This window comes from Anolis carolinensis, chromosome 2, assembly GCF_035594765.1.
Source record: "Anolis carolinensis isolate JA03-04 chromosome 2, rAnoCar3.1.pri, whole genome shotgun sequence".
Lineage (NCBI taxonomy): Eukaryota > Metazoa > Chordata > Lepidosauria > Squamata > Dactyloidae > Anolis > Anolis carolinensis.
The window spans coordinates 119507392-119524947 of NC_085842.1; the positions used below are offsets into that span (position 1 = coordinate 119507392).

The following is a 17556-nucleotide window of genomic DNA, read 5'->3' on the forward strand; positions in this document are numbered from 1 at the left end:
GAATATTCAACACATAAATATTTGGCTACCAGTATTAAAAAACTCTAAAATCAAAACAGTAGATGGGAACCAACACTCTGAGGGCAGAGGAGCCCCAAGGATGGCTAATGACTGAACAAAGGATGCCCCCCAGGCAAGAGACAAAACCTTTCAATGCTAATTAGGGTGATTAACTGAAACATTAATGCTGGCTTCCCAGTGACAAGGACTCTTGCTACACCCTGGACTCTCCATAGATACATATTTTTTCCTTTCCTTGCCTAGTTTATCCATACCTCACAACCTGTGAGGATGCCTGCCATAGATGTGGGCAAAATGTCAGGAGAGAATACTTCTGGAACATGGCCACACAGCCCAAAAGACATACAACAACACCACATAAATATTTGTTTTGCCAATATTTCCAAAACAGGATTCAAAATGATCTAACCCTTTCTTGAGGTGTAGCTTAGCTTCTCAAGTGTTCTTATTGTGTATCTCAATAAATAAATACCTAAAAGTGGTTTCTGTCTATTGTGAACCAATAACTCTTGTAAAACATAGTGCTGAACTTCACATCCCACCCACAATAAAATCTCTTTAATTCAGGCATGGAGAGATTGGCTAGTTCTATTCTCAGTGATCTAGCTTTCCATATTGGCACATTGTATTCTGCATTTATTTACTTCCATGACAGTTATGTAGGGCAAGGGCTGACAATTTGACCACATCCAGAGCCTGCCCCCCCACTCATCTGAAATAGAGATCATATATTTTCCTCCATACCTACATCACCCAGATAAAAGTTCCCACAAGCCTCTATTAGCAAGCTTTATGTTTTAAAACGACTTCCATGGGCAGTTAAAAACAATGGCCATGGGATTCCCCATTATCCCAATGGTGGATAATTTATAAATTGAGATATTTGAAAGTGAAGTGAGTTCAAACTGATATTTTGGACCAGGTTTTTAAATTGGTTGTATTTTATCCCAAATACAAAAAACATAAACTCATGAAATGCTATAAACGAACATCAGTCCAAATTTTATGTAACAGAAAATACACTTTTTAGACTCAAAAGTATAAAAAAAACCCAGGGGATCAGTTCACTACCTTCCTATACAGAAAATGTACAGGTGCCAACACTTATTTAAGATTTAACAGCTCACAGTCCAGATTACATAGATGCTATCTCCTCTGTGAACAGTTTCTACAATTGAAACGGAATTGTTCCAATGAAAATAACTTCAGAAAGGAAACCTATATATTGACCAATCAATTAACTGACAAAGGGTATCCACAAGATATGCAGGTTCAGGGTTTACATAGGAATCTCAAAAGCCATCCTCAGAATTACTAAAACAAAAGATAGGCCACAATCTAGCCATCTCAATTGGACTCTCACCTTCAATCACACCACAAACAGTTTGTTTCCATGAAAATACACCTGCACATAATTCAAAATATAGCAGGTTGCCAAGAAAAGTTTCAGATATTTAAATGAACCAGAAACATCAGAGATATTTTGTTGAATAGCAATTTCATGAGCACTCTGATGAGTTAGCCAGATGACAGTGTACTATTGTGTCTATTGCAGGTATTCCTCCAAAATGACAGAATTTACACAGAATGTGTACTGGAAGGGCAATAAGGTGTGTCCTGATTTGTCTCTCAAGAACAGCCTTAAAGCAACATTGTAAGTAAATGAAAACTGCTTTACTTCAGAAAAACATAAAGAACAACACACACAATTTATAATGCAAAAGAAAGCAAAGAAGCCTTAATGCAGACACAGTTATTAAGTCTCTGATAAATTCCCAAATAAAGCAGCAGTCTTACTTCAGACAAAGAAACAACAATAAATCCTTAGGAACAGTTTCCCAAACGCAGACTCAAAGCAGGCATAAGGGGAGCAACGGTTTAAGCATCAGAGTCGTTTGTTTCCAGCGATAGCTGACTACTCCTGCTCCTGATTTACAGCCCTGAGTTCCCCCACGCCGCAGCTGCTAGGGCGGTTCCCAATTACTTTAGTGTTTCTGGCAGCTATTCTAGCTGAACAGCATCTCTGCTCTGTTTCCTTTCGCCATTCCTGAAATGTGGGTACTTGCAAAATCTCCTCCTCTGATTCCAACTCCCCCTCTAATTCCTGAACACTTTCCTGCTCCCCTTCTTCTTCTGAAGATGAGGACTCCCTAACAGTGTGGCAGCTAGGTTTCTAATTTGAGTGGCGTACAAGGAGCTGACAACTCCCCTGTTGCTTCAGCTCCACTGGCTGCTAATTTGCTACTGGGTCCAATTCAAAGTGCTGGCTTTGGCCTTTAAAGCCTAAATGTTTCCAGTCCAACTTACCTGTCCGAATGCAAACCCCCTCTATGAGCCTACAAGAACTTTGAGATCGGCTGGGGAGGCCCCGCTCTCAGTTCCACCCCCTTCCCCAGTGCATTTGGTGGGATGAGAGACTGGTGGCCCCTCGGCTGTGGAACTCCCTCCCTAGTGACATTTGGCAGGCCCCATCCCTCCTGGCTTTTAGAAAAAACTTAAGACCTGGCTTTTTACACAGGCATTTGGTGAATAGGGAACTAAGGAATGTGACTTTAACAGCTTGATTAATGGACTATGGATTTTAGAAAACAATTATGGATAAGTATGAGATCATGAAGACATTTTATATGGTTTTTAATCTGTTTTATTGATGTGTTTTAATCGCTTATATGATTAGACTGTTTTATACTTTGATGGATGCGTTTTTTTCTGGGTCTGTGCAGCATTGAATTTTTGCCAAATTTTGTAAGCCGCCTTGAGTCTCCTCCAGGGTGAGAACAGAAGGGTAGAAATAAAGTAAATAAATAAATAATAAATAACCAATTTATTTGGTTATAGGAGAATATTTCAATACATGACAAATGGAAGAATATTATATGCTCAAAATGGAAGAGTGATGATTTATTACCTACTAAAGAAGTTGGTTACTAAAACTAAAAAATAATACATTTTTGAAAGATTGGAACCAACTGACTCTGAAAAAAAGATGACACAACAGATGAAGCATAACTAAATGTAGTGTTTAACAGTTAAAATACAACTGCTTGAATGGTTATTGGAAGTCATGTTTTTCTATTCTGTTAGTTTTAGTTTTTTATACATACTTAAAATACCTAGTTTAGATTTGTGCTTTCGGGTGTGGTAATTCGTTTTTCCATTTTTTTCCTATTCTGAATTAATTTGTCAGTTTGGTTTACAGTTTTTTGTTATTGTTTCATAGTTTTTAATTTCTTTTCTAAGTTTTATTCTATTACTACTTCATGTAGATTTTATTCAATAATGTTATCTATTATCAAAAGGAGAGAAAAAGAAAAAATTGCTGATCCCTTGGTAAATCATTTCCTAGAATGCCATCATCCTACAATTAACTTTAAAGATTGTGAAGGAGGAGAGGAAGACATGGTTCTATTTTTAAAAAGAAGCAAAGTAGGTTATAAAATTAAATATTTCGGTTCCTGGTTTCAATGAAAAAGTTCAGCTCTTCCCAGTTTTGTAAATCTTCTCATAACCTTTTCTAACTATAATAGTGTATATGTGCATCTTTGAAATGAGATCCATGTTTAAACATGAAATTCTTTTATGCTTCATATACACCATATACAAATAGTCTGAACCTTCAGAAAGCAAAGGGTCGCTATCTCAGCCACCCATTTGGATAATTTTGAATTCTGGAGTATTTTGGATTTTGGAATTCTAGATAATGGATGTTCAACTTCTAAACTTCACAAATTAGACTGAAAAAACTTGATATTTTAAACCAAAAAACCCTCTTGGTTTAAACAAAAATGGATGGATTCACTAATTCAGAGAGTTCTTCATGCCTAATTTTTACAAGTTCGGCTCTGACTCCATGCTTTTTCAGCAGTATTAATTGTCCTGATTCAGGGTTGCCGTCTTTCTCAGCCTAGCAAGCTCCTCATCCATGACCAATGACATAGCTAGATAGCATGGTCCTTTCTAAGCTGTGCACATTGAACTTGGTCAATATAGGCATTGAAAATTTCATTTTTTAAATTAAAAATACTACTTTTTTCTAATTTGATTCACCTGTAATGAAATTCACAGAGACATAATTGTATTGATTTGTTATTTCAACATACTAATTTATACAAACGTTCTCATCAAAGCTGGGCTGTAGCTCAGCTGGTAAATCACCAGCTGTAATAAGATCTACCAACCGAAAGGTGGCCAGCTTGAAGCCTGGTCGGGGTGAGTGGTTGACCGTCAAGCCCAGCTCACTATTTACCTAAGCAGTTTGAAAACAGCTTAGACCTATAAGTAGAGAAATTAGGGACCACAAATTGCAGGGGAGGTATTTTATGACACCATAAAGAACAAGACCAGAAATGTGGTGGCCAAGAGGAAGGTGGAAGGAGGAAGTCCTGATGGCTCTTCGTAATAGAAAATGGAACAACAGCACCCCCTTGTGACTCAACCTCAACCTTCAAGGCACCAAAAAACTGGACTTCAAGACAACATATCTCTTTCTGTCTGTCTGTCTGTCTGTTCTGTTCTGTTTCTCCAAACAGCATTGAATGTTTGCCGTGTATATATACTATGATCCACCCTAAGTCCCCTTGGGGATATAGGGCGGAATATAAATAAAGTGTTGTTGTTGATGATGATGATGATGATGATGATGATGATGATGATGATGATTATACCAAAGCAATGTGGACACATGGAGTCTTCTTGGTAGTTGTTTCCAAGCAGTAGAATATTCTTCTAAAATCGGTCTAAAAGACTAGACTGGACCCCTCTATGCTTTCCTCTAAGTGGCAAGCAAATGCCTTTTTATTTCAATAGGCATTTGATGATTAAGTGATTGCAAGGAGTCTTTTTATGGTGTGTGTGTGTGCTAACTTTTTCTCTTTCATGTCTTTTTCTTAACGATTTCACAGATTAATGACATTTTAATATGGTATCTTTGTTATTATGTTTCATCTTTTTTAACCATCAAGTTTTTTTTTACTGTTTTTAGCCTTGTTATAAGCCACGTTGAATCCCATATCAGGATCACAATTAATTTCAGGAGTTGGACCAGATGGCCTTTGTGGTCTCTTGCAGCTCTATGATTCAATAAAAATAGTAAACCCTATCTCCCCTTGCCTCCCCAAAAGAAAAATAACTGACCTTGTTTTTGAACTGCAGGCAAGAACTCATTGGCAACTGCAAATATTGCAGATACCACATCCCTATTTATCAAAGGAGACCAAACTGCACAGGTCCAATGTGCATCCAGCTGCTTAAGGCATCAGGCTAGGCCTTCTAAACATTCATTATAGATGTGAAAGCACAGTGTGAAAGGAGTCTTAGCAGTTATACAAAAAATGCAGTATATCTAGGCCCCAATGCGGATATAATACACACATCAGGGTGCACAAATATGTGATCATTATTAGGTTTTATGGTATAGCTGTGATTGGATGATCAGGGGTGAAAGGGTTAGATCTTTCCTTTATGGTCAGGAAGGACAGTCCACAATTGGCATCACATCCCCCCAAATGGGGTGCTAAACCACATTGTAAAATGTGTTTGCAAAAGTTGCTAAAAAGCGAATTCAGAAGCCAAAAGATGGGAGAAGACAGTGGGTATTGCTTTCATCCAATATGACTGTGACATGATTTGGTTTGGGATTAGATTATGATGACGTCATGCAGTAAGAAGTGTTTTATTCATGTCTATGGAATCTGCAGTGCAGCTTACTGACTGGTATGATATGTCCCTAAACAATATAGCCAGTTGTGATTTAAATTAGTTTCATATTTCATCACCTCCTGAAGGGTCACAGATTCACACCCATAATGTTTGGAATGCCCTGGCTTCCTAAAATGTGCCCAGTCTTGCAGCAGTTTTATAATGATTATTGTAGTCATGTATTAAGGTTAAAAATAGCACATACCATGTGCAAGTATATGTGTTCTTATAATGCTTTACACACCAACATGTTTCACTATCCCATTACTCACTAATGCATTCCTTTTGCAACATGCAGACAACCATTAAGAAAGCAATTCTAAACATACATATTTGAAATTAAATTCCACTCACATTAATCGGTCTTACCCATTAATTTATCAGATTCACTTCAGGGAGTAGGTTTAGAATTGTGGCATAAATTACTCTGACATGGCTGATACATAAGAAAAAGTTAGCCATGGGAAAAATGTATCGTTTCAAAAGAGTATGTTGTGACAATGAACATACTCACTGGTAAGAACTAATTTAAAATGAGGCTGATGTGGTTGCCACAGCAGCATTCTGACACTGATGTTGTAATCAATGAGCGCAATACATATACATGCGCAAAACATTGTGTATGTGTACATTTGTGTATACATACATCAAATCTGATTTCTAAGATTAATTAACACATGGAAATATATGTGTTTTTAGAGAAAATATTTTTTTTAGTTTGGTAAAAATAGTTGTGGGTTAATTTGAAAATAATTTAAAGGGAACTTATTCAAAGGTAATTTGGGAAACTGACTTGCCTTTTTGTGAAATAGATGCCAGAGCTCAGTGCTTGTATGTTTTTCATAGGTCTTTTTGCCTTAACGCTGTCTTTTTTTAACAGTGTGATTGGATGCACAAGTAGGTTTTGTGATTGCCTGATCTTTTTATTCCTTACTATGTTTGCCATTTTCTGAAGTCATCATTAATGAAAATGTTGGAGCTCTCCATTTCAATGAGTATGTATAAGTCTGGAAGGGAATTGACTGTGCTCTTCCTTCTCTAGTCATCATATATATATATATATATATATATATATATATATATATATATATATATATATGTAATGTGCATTTTCCCATGGAGTAAACAGCAAAACCACTGAACCAAATCACACCAAATTTGACCACAAAAGACGTAGCCATCCAATCTGTGTCTTTCAATTAAAAAAAACTAGAAAAATAGTCCAAATTACAGAGGATGAGGAAAAGCCTTTCCCCCCCCTGGCTACCAGTTAGAAAGATAGACCCTGCTGTCTTTAGGCCCTGCCCCCTTCATATCCTAGCAACTCCCTCAGCTAAAATGGTGCCCAGGGGACAGGCGGAGTGCACTTAGGTCTCATCCACATCTATATATATAAAAGAGTGATGGCATCACGGCGATTCACAAAACAACAAAAGTACAGGCCCCCCAACCTCAAAATTTGACAACACAACCCATCATCCACGCCTCAAGGTTGATACAACAAAAAGAAAAGAAAAATAAAGTCCTAATTAGAGGGAGAGCAATAATTTTTTTATCCAATTGCTGCCAGTTTAGAGGGCTAATCTCTGCCCACTTGGTTGCCTAGCAACCAAGGGACAGCCAGGTTTCAGTTAGGGGACAGGCAGATTTAGGCCTCACTGAGTCTTCTTCCACAGATTATCTAATTTGCACTGGATTATATGGCAGTGTAGACTCAAGGCCCTTCCACACAGCTATATAACCCATTTATAATCTTATATTATCTGCTTTGCACTGGATTATCTTGACTCCACACTGCCATATAATCCACTTCAGTGTGCATTTTATACAGCTGTGAAGAAGGAGCCTCATATAATCCAGTTCTGAGCAGATAATATAAGATTAGAAATATACAGTAGAGTCTCACTTATCCAACGTAAACAGGCCGGCAGGATAAGTGAATATGTTGGATAATAAGAAGGGATTCAGGAAAAGCCTATTAAACATCAAATTAGGTAATCGTTATACAAATTAAGCACCAAAACATCATATTATACAACAAATTTGACAGAAAAAGTAGTTCCATGCACAGTAATGCTATGTAGTATTTACAGTAGAGTCTCACTTATCCAACACTCGCTTATCCAATGTTCTGGATTATCCAACGCATTTTTGTAGTCAATGCTTTCAATATATCATGATATTTTGGTGCTAAATTCATAAATACAGTAATTACTATATAGCATTACTGTGTACTGAACTACTTTTTCTGACAAATTTGTTGTCTAACATGATGTTTTGGTGCTTAATTTGTAAAATCATAACTTAATTTGATGTTTAATAGGGTTATCCTTAATTCCTCATTATCCAACATATTCGCTTATCCAACGTTCTGCCGGCCCGTTTATGTTGGATAAGTGAGACTCTACTGTACTGTATTTACAAATTTACCACTAAAATATCATAATGAATTTAAAACACTGACTACAAAAACATTGATTATGAAAAGGCAGACTGCGTTGGATAATCCAGAACATTATATAAGCAAATGTGGGATAAGTGAGATTCTTCTTTAATATGAAATAATTACTGGGATAGAATAATGCAGAACAATATAATCTCTAAAACCAGGACAGTAAATAAACAGGGGAATTCCAAACAGGAAACAATCAGGGCCAGCTAACACCTCCCAACAAAGTATTCCCATCATCAAAGTCTGGAAAATCCTCTGTTTTCTCAGGGCCACAGACAGTAGAAGCACATAAAATATCGCAAACAACACCACTCTGAAAACAAGGGAATTCCAGACAGGAAACAATCAGGGCCAGCTAACACCTCCCAACAAAAAATTCACTCAGGGAGGAAACAGCCAGGCTTTAAAGCTGCAAGGCCATTACATCCTAATCATTTTTCCTAATTGCAACATTCATACTTGCCTCCAACAAACAAAAAAAACCAATCAGAAATATTGTATATTCACAACCTTTAGGAAATAATATCCCCTGAAGGCGCAGCGTGTTAAAAGCGCTGAGCTGCTGAACTTCTGGACTGAAAGGCCGCAGGTTTGAATTGGGGGAGCGGAGAGAGCCCCCACTGTTAGCTCCAGCTTCTGCCAACCCAGAAGTTCAAAAACATGCAAATGTGAGTGCATCAATAGGTACTGCTCCGGCGGGAAGGTAACGCCGCTCCATGTAGTCATCCCACATGACCTTGGAGGAGTCTACGGACAACGCCGGCTCTTCGGCTTAGAAATGGAGATGAGCACCAACCTCCAGAGTAAGACACGACTGGACTTAATGTCTGGGGAAAACCTTTACCCTTGACCTTAACTACCACCAATTCCTCAATACTTTATTTCCCATACCACCATACTTCGCCACAGCAACGTGTGGCCGGGCACAGCTAGTTACCTATAAAATACAGATTATCTGATTTGAACTGGATTATATGGCAGTGTAGACTTAAGTCCCTTCCACACAGCTATATAACCCAGAATGCGAAGGCACATAATCCACAGTATCTGCTTTGAACTGGATTGAGTCCACACTGCCATATAATCCAGTTCAGTGTGGATTTTATACAGCTGTGTAGAAGGGGACTCATATAATCCAGTTCTAAGCAGATAATATAAGATTAAAAATATAATATATAATATTTACTGTGGTATAATAATACAGATCAATATAATATCTAAAGTCAGGACAGTAAATAAAGAGCAACACGCTGAAAATAGGGAAATTAGAATTTCCAGAAAGGAAACAATCAGGGCCAGCTAACACTTCCCAACAAAGGATTACCCCAGGAAGGAAGCAGCCAGGCTTTGAAGCTGCAAGGCCATTAAATGCTAATCAAGGTGACTAACTGCAGCATTCATACTCACTGCACCAAGACTATTCATTGCTATTCAACCTGGCTAACCAAGGATTCCACAAGGTAGAAAATGGCCAGGCTTGCAAGCAGCAAGGCTATTCAGTACTATTCAACCTGGCCAACCAAGATTTCCCCTAGGTAAAAGACCCCCAGGTTTTGAAGCCACGAGGCTACTTTGTCCCATTCAATCTGGCCTAGCAAGAATGCCCTATGTAGAAAACGGCCAGCCTTTTAAGCTGCAAGACTACTCAGTGCAATTCAAGATGGCCAAACAAAGGAAGTAGCTAGGCTTCAAAGCAGCTCTTTAATTGAGGGTGCTACTCCAGCCTGCCAAACAACAATTCCCCTAGATATAATACAGCCAGGCATTGAAGCTGCAAGGCTATTCAGTGCAATTTAACCAGACCAACAAAGGATTAACCTTGTTAGAAGGCAACCAGGCTTTGAAGCAGTGATAGTACTCTGTACTATTGAAGCTGACTAACCAAAGATTCCTCTAGGTAGCAAGCAGCCAGGCTTTGAAGTAGTGAGGCTATTCTTTGAAATTCTAGCAGCCCAAAAAACAATTCCCCTAGAACGCAGGTACCCAGCCTTCCAAGCAGCAAGCCTATTCCTTCGTATTCCAGCTCACCAAACAAGGATTCCCATATAAAGAAAATGGCCAGGCTTTGAGGCTGCAAGGCTATTCACTGCTATTCCATCTGGCCAACAAAGCATTCCCATAAGTCACAGCAATGCGTGGCCGGGCACAGCTAGTTTGATCTAAAAATGAATTGTGTATATTGCTGTGTAGGGACTGACTTCATATTTAAGTTGAGAATAGGTTTGAGGGCCAAAATTTTGTGTTTTGATATGACCCATGGATAAGTCAAGGGAAAGCAACAGGAGGACAGCTGCACCTGGGCACCACAATTTTCCCATTTTAAAAAAACATCCAAAAGGTGCTATGGCAAAGAGAAAAGACGGGCCGTGCTCCATAAAAAGTATGGACAAAGGTCTCACTTTTTGCCACTTTACTCAACGAAAATGGTGGTTCCTTTTTTAAAAAAAGTAAGAGTTAAATAACATTACTTACATGGACTTATGGATAAGTCAATCCAGTTTTGGAGAGCTGATTTTTAAATTAAAATTTCTAGACCTATACACAAGCAGTAACTGAGAGCCACCTTACTTAACACACTTTAGTTTGTGTATTGTTTAATGAAAAGATGATTACTCCCAAAAGGGAATTTACTGGGGATTATAGGAAACATGGGAGAAGAAGGGGAGAACTGAACTACAAAGATCCATTCTTTTCCCTTTTAAAAAAATTAACACACCATTTGGGACCCAGCACTTCATTTAAACTGATTATAAATACAATTCAAAGCAATCATGTCAATTTCAGCATATCTAGCACAAGTATCACATGGAGTGTGGCAACGAAAGACTGAAATATTCTGTCACCTCTGTAACCATGCATCTAACCACTTTGATGCAGCATTTATTAGAACAGCAGGCAATTACTTGTAATAGTTAAATACAAAATTATGACTTTGGAAATGTAAAGATGATTAATAGTATTGGTCCCAGATATATTCAGGATCTAAGTAAATGAGTGAGTGCCCCAATGCCAGCCCTCTTGTTTAGGTATTTACTGGATTATGATCCCATGATCTATTCTGGGTTCAAGACTACATGCCATTAAGCAAACTACAAATGCATATTAAAAGTATATAAGCAGATTCTACTATACTATGAAAATGCCTGTCAAAGCATGATAAAAAAACTGTTGCAAAAGTCATGGAAAGGGCAACATCTATTGCAAAAAAAGAAAGACCAATGAGGAATTGCAAGTCCCTATTATAACTGTAGGGGGCAACCCACCTCTGGACTTACAAGAATCCCACACTTGGAAGAGACTGCAAGCATCATCCAATCCAATCTCCTGCCAAGTAAAGATCCACTGTCAAAGTAGCCTCAACACATTATCATCCAGCCTTCAGAGAAGAACACTCCACCACAGTGTTCAATATGATGCAAAACTGGACAGTTTTATACCAACTGGACTTTTTGAATCCCATCACCCTTGAAAATTGACACCCATGCCCAGGTATAGAAAAAAAATTCCTTGCACTGAGATACACTTTATATCTCTCAAGACTATTGATGAAAAGGGATAAATTTTGCACTGGAAATGTGTCCATTTGAAAGGTCTACAAGGCTTCCCAGAAGGAAAAAAAAATCCACATTTCTAATGTGTACATATGAAACATGTGCAAAAACCACTTTTATCAATGTAAAAATATTTTAAATAATCCATACATTAGAAAATGCATTTCAAAAAATATTTATTTTGAAAGAGACTTCAAAATATACACACATCTCCTTGTGGAGATACAAAGTCTAACACACCAATAGAGAAAAGGGATAGAATTAGAATGGTGGGAAACTGTGAGGCTGGGTGAGAACAAGACTGACAGATTTTCACATTTCTGCTGTTGCCACATCACAAATTGTTTTTGAGTCTTTCCCCCATTTAAAGAGAGTATTCAAATGTAGCATTGAATGTCTGCTGTTCAAAAAACAGAAGTTCAGAGCTTTCACAGACTTGCTATTCTTTGGATCAAGGCCGTGGACCACCGTTGGATGAAGTAATTTCCCTAATAAGGATGGTTTTGTGGCCCTGACCTCACAGGAACCACTATGTTCCTTCGGAAATTCTGATTCACCTCTTAAATAGAACATAGAAGCTATCCTCATGCAATTTAACATTAAAATGCTCTTTTCAGAGCCAGAAGCAGACTTCCAGTAACTCTAAGACCGCTTTTACACTGCCATATAATCCAGATTTTCAAAGCAGATACTCCACATTATCTGTTCTGAACTGGATTATAGGAGTCCACACTGTCAGATAGCCCAGTTCAAAGCAGATAATCTGGATTTTATATGGCAGAGTAGAAGGGGTCTAAACTGACACATGTAAGGTTCCATTGATTGTTCACTCCTGCTTTGTAGTGTGACTTTCTCCACAAATATACAAATAATTTTACTGGCAATAAATGTTTGGCATCAATTCTAAGATGGGATGTGCCTCTCAAAGACTAGTAGCTAAGGCCCCTTCTACATTGCTCTATATTCCAGGATCTGATCTGAGATTATCTGTTTTAAACTGTATTATATGAGTCTATACTGCCAGATAATCCAAGATAAGCGGATAGTCTGGGATCAGATCCTGCGATATATAGTAGTGTAGAAAGGGCTTATGATTTTAGAAAACAGAACAACATTTAGGAACATAATACTTTGAGAGAAGGAGACTCTACCACATTCTGAGGCAGCAAATCCACTATCAAACATCTCTTACCATCAGAAAGTTCTTCCTAATGTTTAGGTGGAATTTGTTTTTCCTGTAATATGAATCAATTTCTCCATTGTGTCCTAATCTCCAGAGCAACAGAAAATAAACTTGTCCTTCCTCAAGGGGACATTCTTTCAGATACTTAAACATGGTGGTCATGTCCCTCTTGGACTTCTTTCCTCCAAGCTAAACATACACAGCTCCCAAAGCCGATCCTCAAAGGATTTGACATTCAAACATTTGATCATTTTAGTTCCCTTCCTCTGGACACCTTCCAGCTTGTCAAGATCCCTCTTGAATTGTGATGCCCAAAAGTGGACAAAATATTCCAGATGAAGACTAACCAAAGCTGAACATCAATCTAAACACTGTACTCCTATTGATACAGCCTAGAATCTCACTGGCGTTTTCAGCTGCCATATCATACGGTTAACTTATGTTCATTTTGTGGTTTACTAAGGCTCCTAGATTCCTTTCACACTGATTGTTTTCAAACCAGGTGTTACTCATCCTATATCTCTGCATTTTATTTTTAGTGCCTAAGTGTTGTATCGTACATTTCTCCCTGTTGCAATTCACTTTGTTAGTGTTGGTCCAGCTCTCTAATTTCTTATAGTCATTTTGAATTCTGATACTGTCCTCTGGGGTATTAGCTATCCCTCCCAATTTGGTGTTATCTGCAAATTTAATAAGTGTACCTTCTATTCCATCATCTAGATCATTGATAAAGATGTTAATTAGCACTGGGACTTCTGTTCTCCAAGAATTCTCAAAGATTATTGCCAGTGGTTCTGAAATTACTTCCGCCAGTTCTTTTAATAGCCTTGGATGTGATTCATTCTTTACTACTTTTCTTCTTGAAGGAATCAACAAGTACTTTGACCAATTTTTTTTGCTGCAAGAACCTCTTTGAAAATTCTACCATGACTATTCTCAGTTTAGGATGTTGTGTGCAAAATCTGAACTTGTTTGCTTTTTTTAAAAAAAATCAGCCCTTCCCATTTAAAAAATAATATTTCATTGTGGAAAATGTATTTTTTATGCAGCAAAAAATGTTCTTTGTACAAAAATACCCAATGTGATTTTTTTTTTGCAGAACATGTTTCCAACTATAGCATTTTCTACACAGAAAATAAAACACTGTTTCCTGCACAAAACAACCAAGTGCAGATTTTGAACAAAGTAAGTCTTACAAAAATTAATATCAGTTTAGGATTATTCTTGTCTAAACACTTGAGGAACACATTGTTTTGACCATTTTTACAAATCTGACTAACGTTCTTCTCATCCTATAAGGTAAAAGTTTCCCCTGATGTTAAGTCCAGTCATGTCTGACTCTGGGGATTGGTGCTCATCTCCATTTCTAAACCGAAGTTCCTGCATTGTCCATAGACACCTCCAAGGTCATGTGGCCGGCATGACTGCATGGAGCACCGTTACCTTCCCGCCGGAGCGGTACCTATTGATCTACTCACATTGGCATGTTTTCGAACTGCTAGGTTGGCAGGAGCTGGAGCTAACAGCAGCCGCTCCCGCCGCTCCCGGGGTTTGAACCTCGGACCTTTCGGTCTCCAGCTCAGCGCTTTAACGCACTTTGCCACCAGGGCATCCTATAAATGAGTGTAAATTGTATTTCTCAAATAATTTTTAAATATAGGAAGGCAGAAAAGTACAAAGAATTAATTAATTAGAATTATCCACCAATTTGTGGGTCCAGAGTTGGATAGAAGGGGTACATTTTCTTCCTCCTCAGAGGGAGTATAAATTTTTCAACAGTCTCTTAGACCCTCCCATCCCTACACAATACAGTGTAAATTATATTTCTAAAGTTATTTTTTAATGCTTGGATGAAAAGTATGTAGAACTGGCCTCTTGAAATTCTTCATGCAATCTCTGGGTACAGAAGTGGAAAAAGGAATCACAGTTTCTGAGTGCTGGTAGAAGGCTAGTACTGCAGCTTATTTCTACCTTTCTAACCCAAGGCTATTTTTGCAGGGGAGATGACAGCAACAACTGTTGGAGATACTATCCACAGATTTCCAAAATGTCTCAAAGACAGTGGGATGGACAGCCTCTACTCCTCTGAAAAAGTGGGTAGTCACAGTTAATTCTACAGCCTTCTTTTTGGCATAATGCAGAAAAGAAAAATCTCACAATCCTCCTCACACACCTGAAAAATAAATGCAAACAATTGCTGCAGCCAACGGTATGGTGTAGAATCTAGCAGTCCAAGTTCTGTTCCCAAAGAAACAGAGACCAATGGTCTCAAGACCTGTGCAAACAGGGAGATATTATTTGGGAGGAAAATGCAAAACCCTAGGGCCAATTCCAGTTCCATTCCAAGGATGGTATCTTCCATCCTCTTATCTTTTACAGGTGGCTATGTCCCCATCTATAAGAAATTGCTGTTTGGTGCTTTTCCCAGGTTTTAGCTGAGTATTTTTCCTTTCCAAAAAAAGTTCCTATTGGCAGCAATAGCTTACAGGTTAAAATATTTTAGTATTTTGGGCCCCAATCTTATGATTTTGGTCCTATCCATCCCTAGAATGCAGCTCTAAGAACTTCGGTGGAATTGACCCCAGTCTTTAGGTTGGAGAAAAAGATCATTCCTAATTATGTTTTACAGGAGCAAGTAATCACATTTATTGTGGTCACAGACCAGGATCAAGTAAATATTTAACATTTATTCAGAAGGAATTCTGATTGTTATTTGTATAGAAGGAAGAGTACAATTGTCAAATTTTCAAACAGTTTGGCCACTCCCATGCTACTGAAAGCACTGGCTTTTCATATTTCCAATCCTTTCATTAAACTAAACCTTAGGGGAGAGTGGGAAAGACTTCCAACTTGCTGGTCATGATTGCTCAAAATCTGCTCTTATTTCTGACACCTAAAACTGAAAGATCACGACCAACATATATTCACAGAAATCAAATCTATTCAACTATATGATCAATATTTTTATTTATTATTAATAAGTACATTTATTCACAGGAACTTGCATTTCTCAAAAAGCCACTTGATAGATTCAATTCAGTTAGAAACAAAGGCACACCAGATACACACACTGCTGTAAATACCAGTTGAAAGTTTGACTACGAACATTTTCAGAACTTTTTCTGCTGGGTAATCATCTGCTTCAGAATTAGATTTTATGTGTATACATTTATGGAGATGCCTTCTTTTGAAATCACAGACTGACAGAGACTGGTGTGCATGTGTATCAAACGCAACTATTATCAGTTGGTCTTTAGGAGGGCTCATATATACATTGGACAACTCCTGCTGCTTTGAAAGACTTAATACATGGTCTGTCATGCTCACATTCTATGGTAACAACCCCTAAAAGATTACTAAAAATGTATAGTCAAGAATCTTGCACATAGTTAAGCTTTTTTGAATCCAGTGCCCATTGTCTTCCTTTAGAATAAGGCTCCTGACTGGGTGCAAGATACAGCATCAATCCATAAAATGTGTTTCGAAATGAGACTATTGGTCATATCCACTTCATTCTCTGGCCAACCTTTCACACTACAAACCCACAAATTCATCAAGAATTATCATGCATTATCTGTTTCTGCTGCTTGCCAATGGTTGTCATTTGATAGCAGATTGAGTTATGCTCACAAATATCAAAATAAAAAGTTGCTTTCAAGACCTCTTGGTTACAATCACATTTAAAGGGTGTGATCTGGTATTGGTGCTTATTCCTAAAATGAAGGGAATGCTAAATCTATGTCCTTTTCCAGACACAAACCCTCCCCTGTCTTCTATGAATTGCTTGCTTCAGCCCCACCCACCCCTCATGCACCTCCAACTTTCTGCTTCCCAGCATCCTCTGAAGCTTGGATTAACCCCACTTGGAAAACAAGGCAAATAAACCACCCACTGTCAGTGTTAGAGAATTCCTGGACTATTCGCATGCTAAATTCAAAATTTGCTGATTTAAGGATTTAAATTAGGGAAGGGGAGAATATCCAAATGCTTGCTCTCTGCCCCATCCCCCCTTTGAACATCTCTCATGGCTACTCCTCAGAGAAATGTCCCTCTGCCTTTTATCTTTCCCAGCCCCTCTCCAAATAACGAGCATTTGATACAACTGACAGCATCTAGTCTACATTATTACAGAACTGACATGTGTGTCTAATATCTAAAATCCACAAAAAGCAAATCAGGAAAGCATTCTCCCATATGCTGATACTACTCCCCAGTGCATTACAGCCACAGCATGGGACCAGGAGTAAACAGGTCTCTTCCGCAAGTGTGCTGCATGGCAGCCTGCCTTCCTACTTCTCTTCCTTCCACATGTCTGTGTGGATTTACACAACCTCATAAACATCTCCCCCTCCAAGAAAATACGGGGGGAAATCCCCAACCCCTTTTCCCTCCTTCATCAGCCTTTATGCACACACAGAGACAAGCACACGCTTTTCCACACACGCTTTTCCACACACACCCATGCACAAGGTTCCCTGCTGTTTTCAGGGAATTGCCTCTCCTAAGCAGTGTGGCTGTGTTAGTTGCAAGTGGCACATGCTTTGCTTTTCCCCCTCTGCTTTCCTTCTAAAAGAACAGTGTAAAATCCACTACTCACACATACACATGAGAGGAAAAAGGGAAGGGGGGTGAGAATAAAAGATTATTCTTAC

The 17556-nt window shown here is 38.3% G+C and overlaps 1 protein-coding gene across 4 annotated transcripts in view; it reads right to left on the reverse strand.

Moving 5' to 3' along the window:
- The window catches only part of kcnip1 (potassium voltage-gated channel interacting protein 1), a 747099-nt gene that overhangs the window by 397499 nt on the left and 332044 nt on the right, over nucleotides 1–17556 (reverse strand). The window lies entirely within an intron of this gene.